The sequence below is a fragment of the Amblyomma mixtum genome, chromosome 4 (assembly GCF_055824585.1).
Source record: "Amblyomma mixtum isolate Tamu chromosome 4, ASM5582458v1, whole genome shotgun sequence".
NCBI lineage: Eukaryota > Metazoa > Arthropoda > Arachnida > Ixodida > Ixodidae > Amblyomma > Amblyomma mixtum.
This window is the reverse complement of record NC_143015.1, coordinates 59,841,839-59,860,559: the sequence shown is the minus strand read 5'-3', so window position 1 is coordinate 59,860,559 and position 18,721 is coordinate 59,841,839. Positions and strand designations below refer to the sequence as shown.

The 18,721-nt window shown below is 44.2% G+C and overlaps 1 pseudogene; it reads right to left on the bottom strand.

Annotated features, from left to right (window-relative positions):
* Positions 1 to 6,781: 6,781 nt before the first annotated feature.
* LOC149346572 (uncharacterized) lies at positions 6,782 to 7,333 on the bottom strand (annotated as a pseudogene).
* Positions 7,334 to 18,721: the final 11,388 nt, after the last annotated feature.

The window sequence follows — 18,721 nt, the reverse complement described above, 5'->3', positions numbered from 1 at the left end:
TATATGTCAATGAATGAGTCAAGAAACTAGACCTGATTTCACTGAGCATCCGGCTATACATCTCGGATTAGGTTATGTCGTGTCGGCTTGTTCACTTCATCAGAGGACACATCAGCGCTGCATGCTTGGTGGAGGGAGGGGTGGGGAGGGTACTTTGAGGAGTTCCTGGTTTTATATCATGGCACAGCGGGGACACTTGGTTCAGTTTAGAATTTGTCAGCTCTTGCGATTAGTTGGCGGAATTGGCTCTTAATCGGAAGCACAAACTGACTTGCTCGGCATTCTGCTTGATATTTATTTCTCTTTTCCTTTTCCTCATAGAAGGTTTGTTCATAGAAGGTTGCGGCCAAGTACTACCCCAGGGTGGCCAAATCCTGTTCTGGGGAGAGAGTGCGTTGTCGGTTCTGGTCACCGAGACCAGGCCGCACCCAGGCCTGGTTAAGCAATTCCATCAACTCGCGGAATTTTTTTTTTCCTTTTTAAAAACCCGGTGGAGAATTGCGTGACACCGGGATTCAAACCGTGGTTCTTTTGCACGAGAGGAGGATGCTCTACTTCTACGCCATCGCTGCCCCTTTTTATTTCAAGACGTCTGTCCCCCACACTTCGCGCACTTTTAGCGTGAAGCTCCCAGACACCCTTAGAGCGTGGGGGGGTAGCGGTCTCGGACTCAAAGGAGATGCCCTCGACTCAGCGTGGCAAGCTCAGCGGAGACCAGCTACCAAGTGACAAGAGGTTTTTGGGCGTTCGGTGCCCAGCTTTCGCTGGTCGCAAGCCAGAGAATGGGTCGGAGCCAAAGGTTCACGAACAAAACAAAGTTTATACAGCAAAGAGACGATACAGAGGATTACACAATCACTAGTACAAACACATACAAAGTGATTAACAACACAATGCAACTCGTGCAAAGTTAAATTCGAGAGAGCGACTACAGTACAAAGGCACTAAAGAACTAACACAAGAGAGAGAGGTAAACAACCAAAACACAATTTGTTCACCGGGCACTGCGGCAGTCCGACGACCAGAGTTCCACGACGATGCCGTCCCGCAGACTGACGAACGTTGCCTCGTTGGTCCGATGCTGGTCGAGTGGTGTTTTCCCGGGAATCGGACGGGCGAGCTTCGATGAAGCTTAAACGGCGGTCCGGGCTAATTTGACAGCGGTCAACGTCCTTCTTTTATAGGCTCGCTCTCAGGTCTGTTTGTTCTACGCGCCAAAGTAGGCGCGCACATACACGCAGCATCTCCCGTGTAGTTTCCCTCCCTTTCTCTCGCCGGCCGCGCGTCCTCATTGGTCAAAGTCAGGAGACGTTTCGCGAAGGTTCGGGCTAGTTCTGGCGAGGTGCCGCCGTCGACGGACGAGGGGGACGTGTCTTAGTGCACGCAAGGCTACCCCCTTTTCCCCCGGTCAGCAGTAGAAGCGACTCGGTTTTTCGAGAGAAATCTTCGGCATGCATGACTCATTCCCTCGACGCACGCCCTGTCAGTGGTGGAGGGGAGAGAGAGCCACGCGCTCAGCGGGGGTTTTCCTTCTCCCCCGTTCGGTTAGCGCCGGCGAGACACCGTGCGCGCGGCGGTGTTTTTCTTTGTTTGTTTCAAAAATGCGCCGAATTTTGTGACAACGTCCAGGACATCTCAAGCTACTTTTGCAGCTTTTCCTCAAACCTGGCCTTGCTCAAATGTATATTGCTAATGGTAAAACAAAAAAAGGCATATTGCTAACGGAAACAGCTCAAATGTATATTGCTAACGTACTTGGCTTCGCCACTTCTCGAACCCATTGCCTTTTGCACTACATGAAGCGCATGATTTTTCTTTCTTTTAAGATTTTGGCCTGGCTTTGCATTCACGCGGAATTTTATGGACGCTATTCGAAAACATCAGTATGCTTAAAAATTTAAAGTGTTTCAGAATATGAGCTTTGGCAAACTGTGACTTCCTCAGCATTCTCGAGAATAACTGTTGGAGCTTACGTTGGCGCAACCCTTTCTGGTAACAATAGATGTTTACTGCTTTGGTATAGCTGCTTCTGCTGAAACCGCACATATTAGACGTGTTAGAACTTACACGCTTTTCCCCTGCCGCACAATACATAGATGAAGGCACTGAATGCATGAGAATCATAGCATACATTCACAAAGAGCTCTCGTAAATCTTACCCGGCATTATGCTGCATCCACCGCCCTTTCAGAGCGAGCTGCCCTAATTCACCATCAAAGCTGCAACACACTGCGCAAGAGTAAAAATAGCGAGCAGAATTCGTGATGAAGAGATCTAGAATGCAATAACCATAAAGGCTATGTAGGACTCATACCCGGATGACGCTAGAGGTTCCTAAAGGCTGCATAGAACGAGCAAGAAACTGTAGGTCGCAGGCAACCTTCTCCCATATTTACGACTGGGCACCTGCCGGCTTCCCACGGTGTTGTGCATAGCAATAGAAGGAAGTACTCGCGACTTCCCGGTTCTAGCTATGCACACGCATTTAGCGTTCGCCCATCGTAGAAGGGGAGCACAGGGATATGGGAAGCAGAGCGAGATGGCCACATATGTCTGCAGTTGTGGTTGAAGCACTAAGATACCCGTTACACGCGACGCTCAGAGTAGAACGGTACTTTCGTACCGGAAGGTTTTTCATTTCAAAGGCTTTCGCGTATTCCCGGTGCCGTTATACAGTGCGTCTGAGGCTTTATTTTGTTCATCACTGTCTCTTTGATGAAGGGGCTATGAAGTTTCACGTGGATTGTAAGCATGAGTTCTCACAGCCAGTAAGTACGCGTCTACATCTAACTATTCGCGTAGAGCGTGCTCTCTTAAGAGCACTTCATCCATTACTTTTACTCTCACGCATTGATGCAGCAAGTGAATTTCGTGAACGCACGTAAAGAAAGTTCCCATGCACGAGAGTGTGTAAAATATTACCTTCCGCAAAACTAAATTAATTCCCAGAATTTAAACCAGGAAAACAAATAATTGCGTTACATATGTGTAGAAGAATTATTACTGGTTGAGGAATCAGCCTTTTCTGTCCTGATATTATAGAATGTAGAAAAAAGCAGGTTGCGGTCTTTAGATGCCCTGACATTGAGAGAAAAACTGTAGACAAAACCTATATCTGCACCACTACAGCATCGTATGCTAGAAATACGTGAACAAGCAGGTGAGGGTTTTTTTTTTGCGTTCTGAAGCATTACTACAAAAAAGCGCATTGCGTAAATGTTGTGGGATGAGATGGTAAAAAATGGCTGCCGGTTTAGCTTTTCTAAACACGAAGCATTATGCGAAAGCACAGGGATTTGCAGGTGGACACCACAGCCACGTACCTGAAAACGCGATTTAAGTGTCAACTGACCAAGTGATCTGGTTGTGCGCATCTTCAACTTTTCCATCGTCAATGTCAACTTGTCCAATGCATGGTGGTGGCATGTACTCCAGTGCCGCGTTTCTGCAGCGGTGATTTCAACGCCGACGCGTATTCCTCTAGTGCCGTGTTTCTACCCCAATGTTGTCCACGCCAACTCAAGCATAGCCCAAAGCGAGAATAATATTTTGAAGCTAGTATCAGTTGATCAAGAAGACGGTGCGCAATGCACAGCGCGAAAGTGTGTTGCAGTTTAAGGCGAAAGAGAGAGAGAAGCCATTTAGTGAAAAAGCAAGGCGTTTTCGGCTGCGGTGAAAGCCTAGTGTTTCTGCCCAGTGATCAGCGAAGCTGGTCCGTTCACGCCGCCGCTGCTTAGAATCTCAGTCGAGGATATTTAATTTATTAATAATTTCACTTTTATTTAATTTATTAATTTAATTATTTCACTTGGCACAAACACACAAACATCTCAAATCCACAAACATCGCTTCGCATGGCACAGACCAAACAAACATCGCAAGATCTTGCTCGCCGTTTACGCCCTATAACAGTGTTTTCGAAGTAATAATCTCCACGACGGGTATGAAAGAGCGAAGGCAGGCAAATCACAAAGAACAGAGGCTAAGTTTTGCTCCTCAAGGCCTCTGAATGTGCGTTCGTAGAGTAGCCTGCTTACGCCGACAGAGAACTTTTACCCTCTGGTGGCTTTGAATGCCTCGAACAATATCGACAGAGCAGTCACAATCCGTACAAGTGGGCGCCAGCTTTAACAACTACGGCGCACCCTTCTTGAAAACAAAAATTTTATTTGTTGATTGGCGTAGTTGGACAAATTCGAATTAGGTGCGCTAGCAGTTAGGTTTTCATATCAGTACCGGTGTTCACATCCAGTGTTGGACCAGCCTGCCAAGAAATTACCTTTGCAGCCAATTTGCAAAAGAGGACGTAATGCAAGAGACAACGCGGCTGTTCAGTTTTCAGTGCGAGAGAAAGAAATACTCTCTCCTCAGAATGGATTCAGGCTTCTTTGACCCTCTCCGACATCCTTATCTGTCGTTGAGGTGGAGTCGACTAAATGTCTGCATTGTATTTTTTAATGTGATTTTACAGCGGAGATCACTTCTAGAACAACCATGGTACGATGAAGCACAGAAGACCACCTGCCTTAAGCGCATGTCAACGAGTGTTCCGGCGGCAGGGCCGTCACACGGCCAATATAGCTTTGCAGGAGAGCGCTGGTCCCTGGAAACAATTTTCCTTTCGCTTCTTGTTAACAAATTGATTTGTTTTGATTTTGATTTGTTTTTTAATTGTTTGATTTGTTTTTTCTTAATTGTTTTTTTTTATATATGGTATTGTATTGTATCTTGAGTTGTGCCTTTGCATTGTATTCTACCTGCTCAGTGATTAATGTTTCTAATAATGGCGTCTTGTACCGCATCTTTCTGATTGTTTTGTAACTGCACAGTTTTGCTGCCTCCTTATTCTTTCTTGTTCTTGGCGCGCCCGGCCACTTGTCTGTCCTGATGCAATATTCCGGAATCGAGGCCTCGTCAGGCGTGCATTAAACGCCTTTTGCCTCGTCTACCTTGGCAGTGCTTTATAACAATGTGTATTACTCGGTCTTGTATTGTAACCAGTTCTGTCAAAATAAAATGATCAAACAAACAACAAAAAATCACTTTAAAACAAATTGGAATGGTGCTTGCGCCGTGTTTGCTGCGCTGAGCCCTGAGACGGCCTGACCTCACTACGAAACATCAGCGAGAAGGAAGAAAGAATCTCTACTGGCAGCATAGTCTACCCATTGTGATCTGCGAAATAAATTATCGACGCGTACACTTTAAATGAAAAACAGGATTGGAGAAACTCTCGGATCATGTAACCAACGAAACCAATAGTCACTCGCTGAATAGTCGTAAGTGGCAAAAATTATTTGCGCAAATATTTGTGCCTAAATCGGCGTTCGCAAATACACAAACAAATTTTGGCTGTAGTACAACTGCTTGGCAGTGTGAGGCACAATACTCTAACATAACAGGCGATACGCACATGCGTAGGCTAGTGTTTCAGCGTTGATTGCGGTTAACTGCTGCGGCTCAGTGTTGGTGCGAAGCTGGCCGCAGGGCAATTACATCGGGAGCGAAGTAATAAGCTCGGGTCGCGCTTGAGCTGACAGGTGCCCTGAGCTGATGGCTCTTAATGATGCATGGGATGAGCAGCGGCGTTTTATGCGCACCAACTAGGGATTCCCAAACGCATTAGCGCAGCGTTGTCCCCACGCTGTGTAACAAATATGAGCTGGCACGCACGAGGAGATAAATAGACTTTCGGAAATTTCCAGCAGCCATTTTGGTAATTTCCCCTGACACTATGCGGCAAATTGCTAACCTTATTTGGCAGTCCCTGAACTGTATGTGAAAGGTGACGAAGTTCACTTTCACATACAGCTCCTAATTAGAGGCTTACATTGTGCCTTAAAATAAAACGTGAGTGCCGGTTGAGAGCTCAGCAAAGCATGAATTGCTAACAATGCCTGTACGGTGAAAGCAAAGTCGACAGGGGATGCACTGAGTGATATATTATGTATGAAGAGCAAGCACTTGAATTTGGGGGCATTTATATTGTCTAGGTAACATTTATTTTTAGTTCTCATCATAGGTTGGAGGAAGCAGGGCACAGTGTACGCCGGCGTGTACATACACTCACCTATTCGTGCGTGTCTGTCAGAGAGGTGGACGCTTTTATTCACTAAAAAACCGGACCAAGTGCTTTCTTTCTTCAAGGGTGGCTGGTTGTTAGCCTTTTCTGCTTAAGTAGCATATTTCTGCTAAGCATTTTTTCTGTTTACGTATTGCGGCGACGAAAATACATCACCCATAAATTAACACTAGAGTGTTAAGGGTAACGTGGTGAACCCGCAAAAGTGCCTCACAAGAGATCTGTGGTCACGGCGGCTAAGCTCAAAGAGAAATAGCAAAATTCACTTTGAAAACAGCTTTAGTTCGCCCTCCCTAAAGGTATATATGAAGTGGCTTTAATTCAGGACCTTATTTTGTGGCTGAAAATGCATCACGTTTTCTCAGGTCATATTTAGCAAACACATAGCGCTATACTGCTACAGTGAATGAATGAATGAATGAATGAATGAATGAATGAATGAATGTTTATTTCGCTTTTTGCCATTACAGAAAGCGTGGGTGCGAAATAAAAGCGGTTCACAATAACCGCTTGACGGGCTTCGGCACCCGAAAAAGTCGACGATGACCGCAGCGGCAGTTCTTGCGGTATACAAATAACAATTCACATCTCAACCAAAACAGATTGTGCTATAATGCAGATAGGGGGTTAGATATATTAAACAATGACAAGGAAAGAAAAAAAAAACGGTCTACATATGTATTTCAGTACTAATATAACCTAATCAATAAAAGTTTCACGAAGTGCACGAAAAGACATTGTGTTTATATTGTTATAAAGAGAAGAGTTCAAACATCTTGGTAGTATATATTTCAGCATAGCAAAACCATAGTTTGTTCTACATCTGGGTACCGAAAACATTTAAGCGTTTCTAGTGGTATACGGCGTGTTGTGTGGTACCAGCTGCACAATACGGGACAAAAAGGGGTCATCTCTTGCAGTCTGCTTTTTGTAAAAACAGGCAAACTTGTACTCAAACAACCTAGGAACTGGGAATATTTTGTATTTTATTCGAATGGGACGAGTTGGGGCGTCATAGCAAGAATTTGTAATGACTCGTAGCATTTTCTTCTGTTGAAGAAAAAGCTTTTGCAAATTGGACACTGCAGTATTTCCCCATACCAAATAGCTGTACCCTAAGTATGAAAAAAAGAATGCATAGTAAAGGTCAAGTTTTGTCTTTGTAGGTAAGATATATTTATGGCGAGAGACGATACCTATGAATTTAGAAAGCTTGATGCAGACCTTGTTTATGTGAGCATCCCATGACATTGAAGGGGTAAAGTCTACGCCAAGTGATGTGAATGATTGAACATATTCAATTTGTGGGCCACTGAAAAAAATAGGCGGTGCATTCTCTACCAACTTGCCCTTAGCATGAAATATTATCGCCTTTTTTTTCCTTATTTACTGTCAAGGAGTTTGAGGATGACCATTCCTTCAGAGCAGTCAATACTAAGTTCGCTGAATCGGTTAATTGGTTAATATCAGTGGAGGAACAGAACAAAGTGGTGTCATCAGCATAAATAGTAAATTTTATCTCGTTGTTTACATTAGTGATGTCGTTTATATATAAGTTAAAAAGTATAGGACCCAAGTGACTACCCTGTGGCACTCCATTTGAAATTTGTAGGACATCAGAGCGGCAGTTATTGATCACAACATATTGTGAACGCGAGGACATATATGACTTGAAAAGGTTGAGGGCATGGCCACGTATACCGTAATGTTCAAGTTTGGCAAAGAGGGTGTTATGATTGAGGGTATCAAACGCCTGGCTGATATCTACGAAGATTCCAAAAGTGAGCTTCTGGGATTCAATATTACCTAATATATATTCTTTTGATCAAGTAATGCATGTTCTGTTGATTTGTTCTTGGTAAACCCGTATTGGCAGTCATGTATAATAGTGTTTTAGAAGGAAATTATGAGTTCGATGATGAATTACGCGTTCTAGCCCCTTGGAGAAGAAAGGTAAGACCGATATGGGCGTGTAAATACTTAAATTATTTATATCCCCCTTTTTGACGATTACTTCCACCCTAGCAAGTTTCATATCAGCAGGAAAGTGGGCTCTAGTCAGCGCCGTGTTATATATATGCGTTAAGCAGGGAACTATTGAAGGCAGGACATACTTTATTGGGCGACTCTGGAGATCGCAAGAGTCTATGCTTGTCGTGTCTCTCAAGTTTTTTAAAATAGAGTACACTTCATTTTCATCTGTAGGTTCAAAGAAGAGGGATTGTGAAAGTCTATCACCCAGAAATTTTGAGAAGTCAGGGCTGGAATACCGACTGGCAACGGTAGTAAAAAAATATTAAAAGCACCGGCCGAACCAGACCCACTCATGTTAGTTCCATCAACTACTAAACTTGTCATGTTATTTGGATGTGTAATTCTATTCAAAAGTAGATTAAGGCGCCTCCATTTTTCTTTAGGGCGATTGGAGAGTGCCTTATCAAAAAGATTATTGTGGTAAGTGGTCCTAGCTGTTTTGAGTTCTTTGTTCAAAGAGTTCCGAAATGCTTTAAAACGGGCCAATCGTGAAGTATCCCTAAATAAATTCAGCAAACATCCTGTGCTTCTTTTTTACAAGTCTTATAAGTCTTGGGGACATCCATGGTTTGCGAGCGTTTTTCGGCAGTTTCACTTCAACAGTAGGAAAAGATTCGTGATAGATTGGTCAAAAGAGTCGCAAGAAAGCTGTGTAGGCAGCATCCGAGTCGGTGCTTAAAAAAACCGGTTCCCAGTCTACTAGCTCTATGCCATATCTAAATGTTTCAAGGTTTTTCTGGGAAATACACTGCCGACATGGATTAAAGGTTTGTGTTGGGAGGGGTTTAGTCTCAACGCGCAGAAAAACAGGTGGATGGTCAGTGATGTCTACTGCTAAACGCCCTGCGGTGAGAGGCACATCATAATTTGTGATGAAACGGTCGATAACGGTAGATGAAGTGGAAGTTATGCGTGTTGGGCTATTTATAACGTTCTGGAAGCTAGCGGCTTGAAGCAATATTGTGAATTCTTGTTGTGCAGGACTGTTAACACCTATGTCTATATTAAAATCACCTCCTATACAAGATAAGAAATTATCTGAGAAAAAAGTGATTTCTTTTTCAAAAACACGAAGGAACTCATTCATATTGCCTTGTGATTGGTGGTAAACGACGGTAAATGATTGACGGCTACATTGGACTGTAAGCATTTCAATATTCTCGTCGCTCAGACTGTGTTCCGATAAGATATGGCACGAATAGCTTTCTTTTACTAGAAGAGCGACGCCCCCACCACGTTTTGAGCTTCGGTTAAGAAAGAATGTATTATAGCCTGGAAATCCAATAACGTCACTATTAAAGCGATACCATGTTTCAGATAGCATGATTACGTCAAATGTACACTGAAGGCTTGACAAAAAACTGTTCAAATGATCCGTCTTATTTAAAGCACACTGCATGTTCAAGCGTAGCATTTGTAAACATTTACCACACTTATTGTTTCTTAGAGAGCAGTTGAACTCCCATGGTGTGAAAAGGGGCGTCTCTTCCATATTAGTCTAAGAAACGGAAAAAGATGCATCTGCTGAGCGACCAGTTACTATTCCATTTTTGACAGACCATCGTGCGGATACAGTCGAGTGACATTGGATCCATCAGTTCTGCGTGCGTAAATAGCCCCATTTTTTGTCCACACGCACTTCCAGTCAACTTCCTTTTTCTTTGCTATTGCAGCTCCAAGAAGTTTTTTGTTTTCGGGCGTTAGGTGTTCGTTGACATAGATTGAAGCCCTGCCTTCCAGTCCAACATCCTCGACAGTAAGCCACATCTTTTTTTATTTCTGCAGCATATCATCACGCTTGGCTTTGGATTTGAACCTAACAACAACGTTAGATTTGCCGGAGTTGCGAATGGGAACGCGATGGCAGGCCTCGACATCCAAGTCTGACTGGTTCTTTGACTGCATCACCAAGTTTTGACAGAATCAGAGTCACATTTTCTTCCTCATTCTCTGGGACACCTTGAATTTCGATATTGTGGTTTCTAGAGTATTGTCACATTGAACAAGCTGGATCTCAAGATCTCGAGACTTCTTTTCTAAGGAAGCACATCGGGAGTTTAGCTCCTGATTCTCGATCATTAGTTTCTAATTTTTCTCCACTTCTAGCTGCAATTTTTTCTCTAGTTCCTCTATGTCCTTCTGCGTATGCTCAATGCTGTGAGTCAGTTTCATCTGCCCCTTTTTGACTTCGCGCACTTCGTTCCCCACGCCGCGTTCAGAAGATTCAAGTAACGTCTTCACCTCTCTTTGAAATTCCTCCTTTAGCTTCACGAACTCATTACGGAATTCCTCTTTTAGTTTTGCAATATCCTTAGCCATTCTAGCACACACACACAAATACTCGTATAATTGTGCTTGGCAGCAGCGATGACAAAGAAAGGGGTCGGGAAAGTTTGCTTTTACGAGCACTAACCTGCAGAAGGAAGCAGGGGAGCGCGTTAGGCGTGTCTCGCAAGCTGTCGTCGCTGCTGCCAAGTGACCAGGCCAGGAAGTGAATGCCTCTTATGTAGCAAGCGGCGCTCCACCGGAAACCAGGACTGAAGACCACGTGTGCTGCTGACGATTATCGCCTCCTGACGCCTGTTGGCGTTGATTCCGTGGTTGACCGTGCTGATGAAGCGCGATAATACGCCGGCGTACGTCAGGCGGCTCGGGCACCTGGCAAAAGTAATCTACAGAAGGAAGCAGGGGAGCGCATTAGGCGTGTCTCGTAAGCTGTCGTCGCTGCTGCCAAGTCGTATACGACTTGGCAGCAGTCGTATAGAAGTCGTATACGACTTATGCAGGAAGCGGTCATCCCCGTCAATGAACATCTTACCAACCAACTGCATCGGCCGATTCTCATCAGCCTGCTACTAGCGTGACAATGCAGGGAGAGGACTAACCCTGGCCATGGACGTAGGAACTATCACCTTTCACCCGCCATTCCCTGCAGGGAGATGAGAAGCGGCCGACTCCATTGGGTGGAAAGAGCTCCTTTGACGAGGAAAAGTCGTTTGGTTCTCGTGTTGTACCCACCTTCAGCTTTATCACTTCGTCCTGAACCATGCTTGGTATGAGAAAAAAAGATGCATTCCGGATATAAAAGGTACTTCAAAACTAGAAAATGTTTACCCGCCACGTAATTACGCACCCCAAAGCAGAAATAAACCTCTGAAGAAGATAATGAAAGCCCCTGACATTCCATATGCTTTATTTAGAAGATATTCGTTCGTGAATATATTAATAGAACTTCTATATGGCACTCAGTACCTTTGCGGTCTTATCAGTGGCAACACATATGTTGCAAGAACTTTAAGCCCTAGAAAGAGAAGGAACAAATTAATTGTCTTAGAAACTTGCTGCATCTAGCTCTCGACGTTAATCCTAAGGAGTTTAATTCAACTATTTTTGAATTATTTGATCACACTGAGCATTACCCTGATCTCCTTAGTAGAGATGACGTTTGTTTTCACAACAAATATGAATGTTTTACTTGTGGGCGACCGTCGCAACCCAAATTAAGACTGGTAAATTAACTGCTCGAAGGCATTCCCCGTCATGATATTCAGGTGCGACGTCAAGAACTCTGCGTTAAATTCTTCGCACCTACGCATCGTACTTCAGCCGGTGAATGTCTGTGCACTTGAGCTTACCTTCACTCCCTGATCTTCCAAACGTAGCAGGTTTTTTTTACGTACCATCGCGCAAACGGGATGAGTTCGTTACGGCAACTGGACAGCACAAATAAAGCGAACTGCTCAAAGAAGAGGAAGGAAAAGGTGGGTGTCAACTTTGTCTTTCGCGAAGTTGGCCTGGTAACTATAGTTATGCGCTTTTAGAACCCAAAGCACTCAAAGCACTTAACAGCAGAGGAAAAAAAAAAGCCTTTTGCGTAGCCCGCCGGGATGTTAGGCAATAGGATTTCTATGCGAGGCGCCTTTGAAGGCTCGCAACGAAGCCCCATTGCAGATAAGCTTTTGTGAAGCTTGCTATTTCTCGTGAATTGGCTAATAAACCTGGTTGCTCGTCACGTGAGCCTTTTTAAACAATTCAGAAAATGACCTGGACATGCGTTTGTGGAAAGAAGTGAACAACAGCTGCGTGCTACCCTTCAGAAATTCAATTTTCAGCAAAAATTCAATTTTTTATCATTATGCCGTGGAAAACAGTGAGCTGCAGAAGTTATTTTAGACGAAAAAAAAGTCGGCCTTTTCCTCATCATACCAATAAACTTTTCTGAGAGAATCTCCTGGTTGTTAGCAGTTTCAGGGTAAAAAAATAACCACCGTTTGGTTAGAACAATTCCGCGGCTAGTTCTCTTCTTGGAAACCAAGACAACGCACTTGTTTTGTCTTTACAATCAATGTCACGTATCCACACTAGTAGATTTCGTTCTCAGGTCTAATGCGCATAATAATGGACGCTTTATTATCGTCATCTCAGGACGCGCAGCTTAGACGCTTAGGAATACATCGCGAGCAGCACTGCGAATTTCTGCGCTCGGTTTTACAGGTTCGGTGAGACTGGAACCAGCATTCCACATTCTGCTCTGTTTCAGCGAGGAAGCATACACGGAGATCTATACAAATGAAAACGGGTTTTAGCATCAATTCCGCTCCAAGCTATAAATACGCTGCCCACGAAAGGTTTCCTCGTTCTTTTCTCCTTTCTTGTGGTGACCACGGATTTCTTCACCTTTTTTGAAAATTTTCTTTGCTACAGAAAAGTAAATTAATATTTCATTTTCTTCTGTGACATTGTAGGTGGGTCAGCATGCGTAAAAACTAAGGGTTTTGGTTCAATTGACCTGACCTTTCAGCGCTAGTACCCTGAGAGCCCCAGAAAACATTTTTTTGCGATATCCCCATTTTGCCTACTGTTATTTCCTGCTTCCCGCTGTCATTTACTTACTCGCAACGTTGGTGGTATGTGAAGCAGCAATTACTATCCTTTGTAGTCGCCCCTGGCACGAAAATAGCGGAAGCTATTAGAGAAGAGAAAAAAATCACAGAGTGGTTATGAGTGTGTAACGCGAGTGTTTGCGCGTTAGTTGTCGTGCGACAGCAAAAAATCTTGCACAAACATTTTTCTGTCAGTTTTTTGCGAAGTCGGACAGCCGGTGGTGATGGCGAACGGGCCCAGAACTTCAGTGATACTCTGCAGTAGGGTTCAGTGGCCTTGGAACAAACTATCTCCCACCTCGGCCGCCGGTCGCCCCTAACATGTACCTCATTTTGAGAATTCAGGAAGGATTTCGTTCTCTTCACTTTACTACCTGCCAACCGAGGCTGATGGCGGGTGGCGCTGCGGACGTCGACGATGACGGCTTGTAAGTGGGGAAGGAGATACTGTCTGGTTTTTTTTGTTTGGTTCAAAGTCCCAAAGCGACTCAGGCTATGAGAGACGCCGTAGTGAACGGCTCCGGAAATTTCGACCACCTGGGGTTCTTTAACGGGCACTGATATCGCACAGTACACGGGCTTCTAGAATTTCGCCTCCATCGCAATTCGACCGCCGCAGCCGCGATCGAACCTAACACTAAATGGTTGTATGCTAACTACTTCTACCCCTGGATATCCCTATGTAGTCTTTTAAATTCAGTAGGGAAGTCTCATTTCCAGTGATTCCCTTCTCGCTGCAGATTTCTTAAAGCGCCTTGTACAAAAATCCATCTATTCTTCGAGGCTATCAGTTACGCTTGCAAATACATTGGCTGTCCTCTTTTACCTGGGTAAGTGTGGACTAGTAATTGCGAGGCAGTGTCCCACTAAGCCGACCTATTAGAGAGCTAGCTGTACAAGGGATGTTGGCCATGTTATGCAATTCGCCTTCTGCGCAGATACACGGTGTACCAATGCATATGTTAAGCACAGTTCCACAGCCGGGTTAGGTAAATAAGCGCCCATGCGGCCGAAGGAAAATTAGGGGCCACTCTGATAGCGCATGCTAGGAAGCAAATATGTAACCATAAGTGCGTCGCATAAATTTAAAAATCTAACTAAATGTTTATATAAGATGAGCTCACCGCAGGAAGCTACGTTGAGAACGTTGTGGTTTGCAGATATATCGGAGAAGGAAAAATAAATTTACTGGCGTGATAGTGGAATCCTGTTTAGGATTGGAAAATGCACTGAAGAACAAAAAAAAAATTAGCTATATAAGAAAATGATATTAACATCAAAGATTAATTCGAATGCAAAAGTGCCACCGTCAGCAAAGAACCGTTGAAAAATCGTGCAGCAAGCAAAGAGAAGTAAAACGCCACACCATCTTAGGGTACTACGAAGGCGGTATAGCCGGTTTAGGTCCAACTCGTCTCTATTTGCAATGTGCAGAAACGCTGGCGGAGAAATACTTGTGTCAGTGCTACATGTTGCGTGCTCCAAAATATCTCGCACTGAGGGAAATCGAGTTAGGCGTCAATGGCGGCTTCCCTTTATCTCATCACGACCATTGCACAAAGTATTCTTTTGCCGCTTCCACAGCCTTCCAATGCGAGTCTTTTTATCTTTGCCGCGTCTTGTCATGTTCCGATACTCGGGGGACTTGCGCAGCGCCTCGTGAAATATTTATGTTCGAAACAGGCACAACATCGCTTTCGAACCGAGTTGTGGTGTTAGATTGTTTTCATCTTCGGACTCGAGTGCCTGCGGGTTTTTCGGGCACTGAGCAAGCATTATTCTTTCGGGGCGCTCCTTTTTCCTCTGGCGCGTGCACTTTTGGTGATTTCTTCTCTTTGCGGACTTCTTTCTCAACTGGGGACTTGTTTCCTTGGTTCTGAAGTGCGCCTAGTACGAACAGAGGCTGCCAAATTTGTTTCACATGTGAGAACACCGGTAAATGCTGCTAAAGGACCAAAAACCGATATTTGTGCGTGCATACTTTTTAGGGAAGCTTAAGATAGCACGAAAGACAAGGACGAGAGGAGCGACGCTAGGTGGTGTTCGTGTCGCGTCTTGCTTCTTCCTTTCGTCCTCGTCTTTAGCGCTGCCTACACGACGAAAGAGTGTGTGTAATAACGTATCACCTGAATTCGATTAAACATGAATGATATTTTTCGCTTCTTTTAGTGCAGCTTTCCACGGCCCTTTTGGGCTTATGTTGGTTTTTTTGAGTAACAGGGTTTCTGTTTCTGCTTGTGGCCCACCATTGCAACCAAAGTGAAATTGGAAATTGACTTTCAGCCTTGAAATATTATTGACATCAAAAAAAGATAAATAAAAATTTAAACACAATGTTTTGTGACTTACTCTGATTTATGGCAGCATTGTTCAGGGTACAGATGTATAGACGGGCTGTTTGTATTTTAGAACACGTCGCCAAAGATAAGCTCTGCGATCATCCTATTAGAGCTCGTTACCTAAGGCGAAGTCTAAGGCCAATAATAGAGAGAGCTACGCGTGCAAAACGGTTCCCTCAAGCACAATCGCCTGAAAAAGAGGTGCCTCATATTAAGAGTGACACTAATCCTATTTCGGGTTTGGGACTGAATTTCTAAGGCACCGAGCGTATAGCTGCACTAAACAATACTCAGCGGATTCGATAATATTGCACATACCTAGGCCTGCGTAAAGCGTTGACGTAACCGGTGCGAGCCCTAAGTGATAGAGAATATAGTGGTTACTGCGAACAGCTTGCGAGTGCAAGGTACACAAGAAAAAAAAAACATTAGGCGGCAGTTGCTTGCATGCATGAATAATTTGATACCATCCTCGCTAATCAGAAATTCTTGCGTCATACACGTAATCCCTTCTACATTTGTGGCGAATGGGGAGGATCTAAAAGAGCACCCTGGATCGGCAATTTAGCGCGCTGCCAGCACCGGCTTATGACCAGCGACGAAATGTCCCGCGTCTAGTTATGAGGCCAAAAAATAGTTTTTGGCAACAATATTAACTCTTAGTTAGGTCTTCAGCCGAGCTTCTGAGTCTATAAAATATGTAGTAGCTAGGCTCGCCAAACCTACAGGGCCCTGACCGCATAAAAAATGTCAGGCGAAAATGGAACAATTTCTGCGCTTCTCTGGTTTCAACATTTGGGTTACCACGACAGCCGTGCTAACACGCGAGGGCGGCAAGCTATGAGCCTGGACGGGCTGTCGACATTGCAGCAGCAATTATTCATAGTTCTGCATTTGTGTTAATGCGGCTCGAGCATATCATGCACAGTAACTGTTATTCATTGACGCGTCAGTTTCATTTTCACAGCAGTGACGTCAACAAGCTTGTTTTTTTTTTCAGAACCATAAAAAAGTAAACAAATGGAAGAATAGCTACAAGCTTTACTTACATACTTTCTAGCTCGATATTTCGTGACAGTAGGTCGAGTGAGAAGTTTGTACAAAGACATCCTGTTTGGATTACACATCACATAATACGCCAATCCGTGTTCTAGAATTGCAACATCATTTTTTTCGTTTTTACATGATGCGCTTGTCATTACAATTCTTCGATTTTCTTAAATAAGGGTCGATTTGAAATTGTATGCGGCAGCCTGACACCAACGAGAATTCTGTACGTGCACTTCACTCGCGGCAAAGGATCTTTGCAGAGGTCTCGAATGAGGCATTTTTAAGATCAGATTCCCTTGTATCCTGTTGATTATGTTGTCGAGCCTGGATTATTCTACGCAGTTGAAACGTACGCTGAACATGTGCATATTTTAAAGTTACAACCCCTCCCCTTGCGCTTTCTCTCACTTAAAGACCCTATGGTGGCATCGTTGGACGTAAATTAATTAAATTACTTCGCTGACGATGAGGATGTTCGACGCATTTCAGTCTCCTGCAATAACGAAGCGTAACTTTATTGGTCTTGCAAATAAGCGCTAGAAGTCTGAATGGACTACGCGAAGAAAGTACTTCAAGATAAAACACAAACCTGGGTACATTGGATGGCCTCGTTTAAAAACAAACATCCTGGTTTCGGACAAGCAAATGCATTGCTCTGATATCACTACTGCGCCTCTTCAGCATCCGACGTTCAGACACATCAGAAGTTAAAGAAAGCAAGGCAATTACATTTCGCATACAGATAGAAAACCACAGAGCACGAAAGAAAGCACGCAAAGTCACAAGCTCATGAATACCCGCGTCCACGGTGTAATTAAACGATGTTTCGACTGCCTTACTCTCCCCAGATGCAAGTCACGTTGTCTCGCAAGTAGACACGTCAGCACCGATGTCGTTATCTGCAATGTGTGATTACGCTTGACCAGCTAGTAATTAGGGCAAACGCCTGCATTGTTAATTGAACACAGCACCAAAGGCCACAAAAGCGTGCCTGGAATGTCTATGATCGCCCTGAATGGACATACTAATCCGAAAAAATGGATCTGTTTCTTTCAATTCAATCACGGCTCGTTGCTTGGAAAGGAGTAGCGTAGAGTGATACCTATGATTCTGCACTTCACTTCGCATAGTGATGTGATACTTGTGTGCTGGAATATTGCCGCAAATATTTGTACTGTTTCTTGTTCACGCTTAAAGCCGCCGGCATGTGGTTTTCTCATTTTGTTTCTGACGCGAGATGCGGCCAGACTTGTCTCGATTGATGGGTGCCGCGCACGACTGCTTCCACATTGTTCCTGACTGTTGCAGTTGCTTTGACACAATATCTATACGGTTGCTTTCCGGCCACAAATTGAACCCTGTGCCATAGGTTCTATCACTTCTACACACGCCTGCTTGCTCAAAACTATTCATTTTTAACATGTGTCCCTTCCTCTCTTTCCCTTTAAATGCCTGGTGGCCATGCAGAACATTTTTTTCTGCTTAACTTGTTCCTTGCCACCCTTGCCTGCTTTCTCTTGTGCAACATGGGGAGAGATTGGTTGCAAATATTTCAAGCTTGAAGGGACTGAAAATATCCTCTTATATGCGTCGCGCGACATATTGATACAGCTCAGAAGTGGACGAAGAAGAAGTGCTTCGCCATCTCGCTGGTGACGAGGAAGAAGAAGTGGTTCGTCTTCTTGCTGGTGACCGCTCGGCAGACTGGAGCAGTTCTTGTGTCTCTGTGTGCTGTGTAATATTCGTGACAATATGTCGAGGCGAATCGGCTTCTTCTTTTTGTGAATTGAAATCATAGAGCCCCCGTCACACAATTACTTGTACGACGTCTAAAACACGTGTCAAGCACCCGAAGAGATGACATGCGAAATGCGCAGCGCTATCTATCTGCGCTTTGAGAACTAGGCTCTCCATGTTAGACGGGTAGAGAAACCAAAACTTTTGCCCTGCGTTGGGTTGGAACGGCTGGGCTTCGTTTGAAACATGAAATGCCCATACACTGTTGCGCTACGCTGTCCAATATGAAAAAGACACTACGATGCGTGCAAGAACCAGGCACGTTCAAGCTTCTCGTTTTTCTTATACTTTCTTTACTGTGTCAAAGTTCTAATAACGGGAAATGCAAAGCGAGGCATTATATGTGCCAGCACGCCGAGGAGCGCGCATCTATTGCTTTCTTTGCAGAATTTTCACGAAGCTTTCAGGGTGATTTGAGTTTAAATAATACGAAGATCAGACACTTTGTTGTCTGTGGACAAAGCTAGGAAGCGATTTCGTGCATTTACTAACTCTCGATCGTGCATAGTCGGTCGGACGTGAACGTAAGGACACAA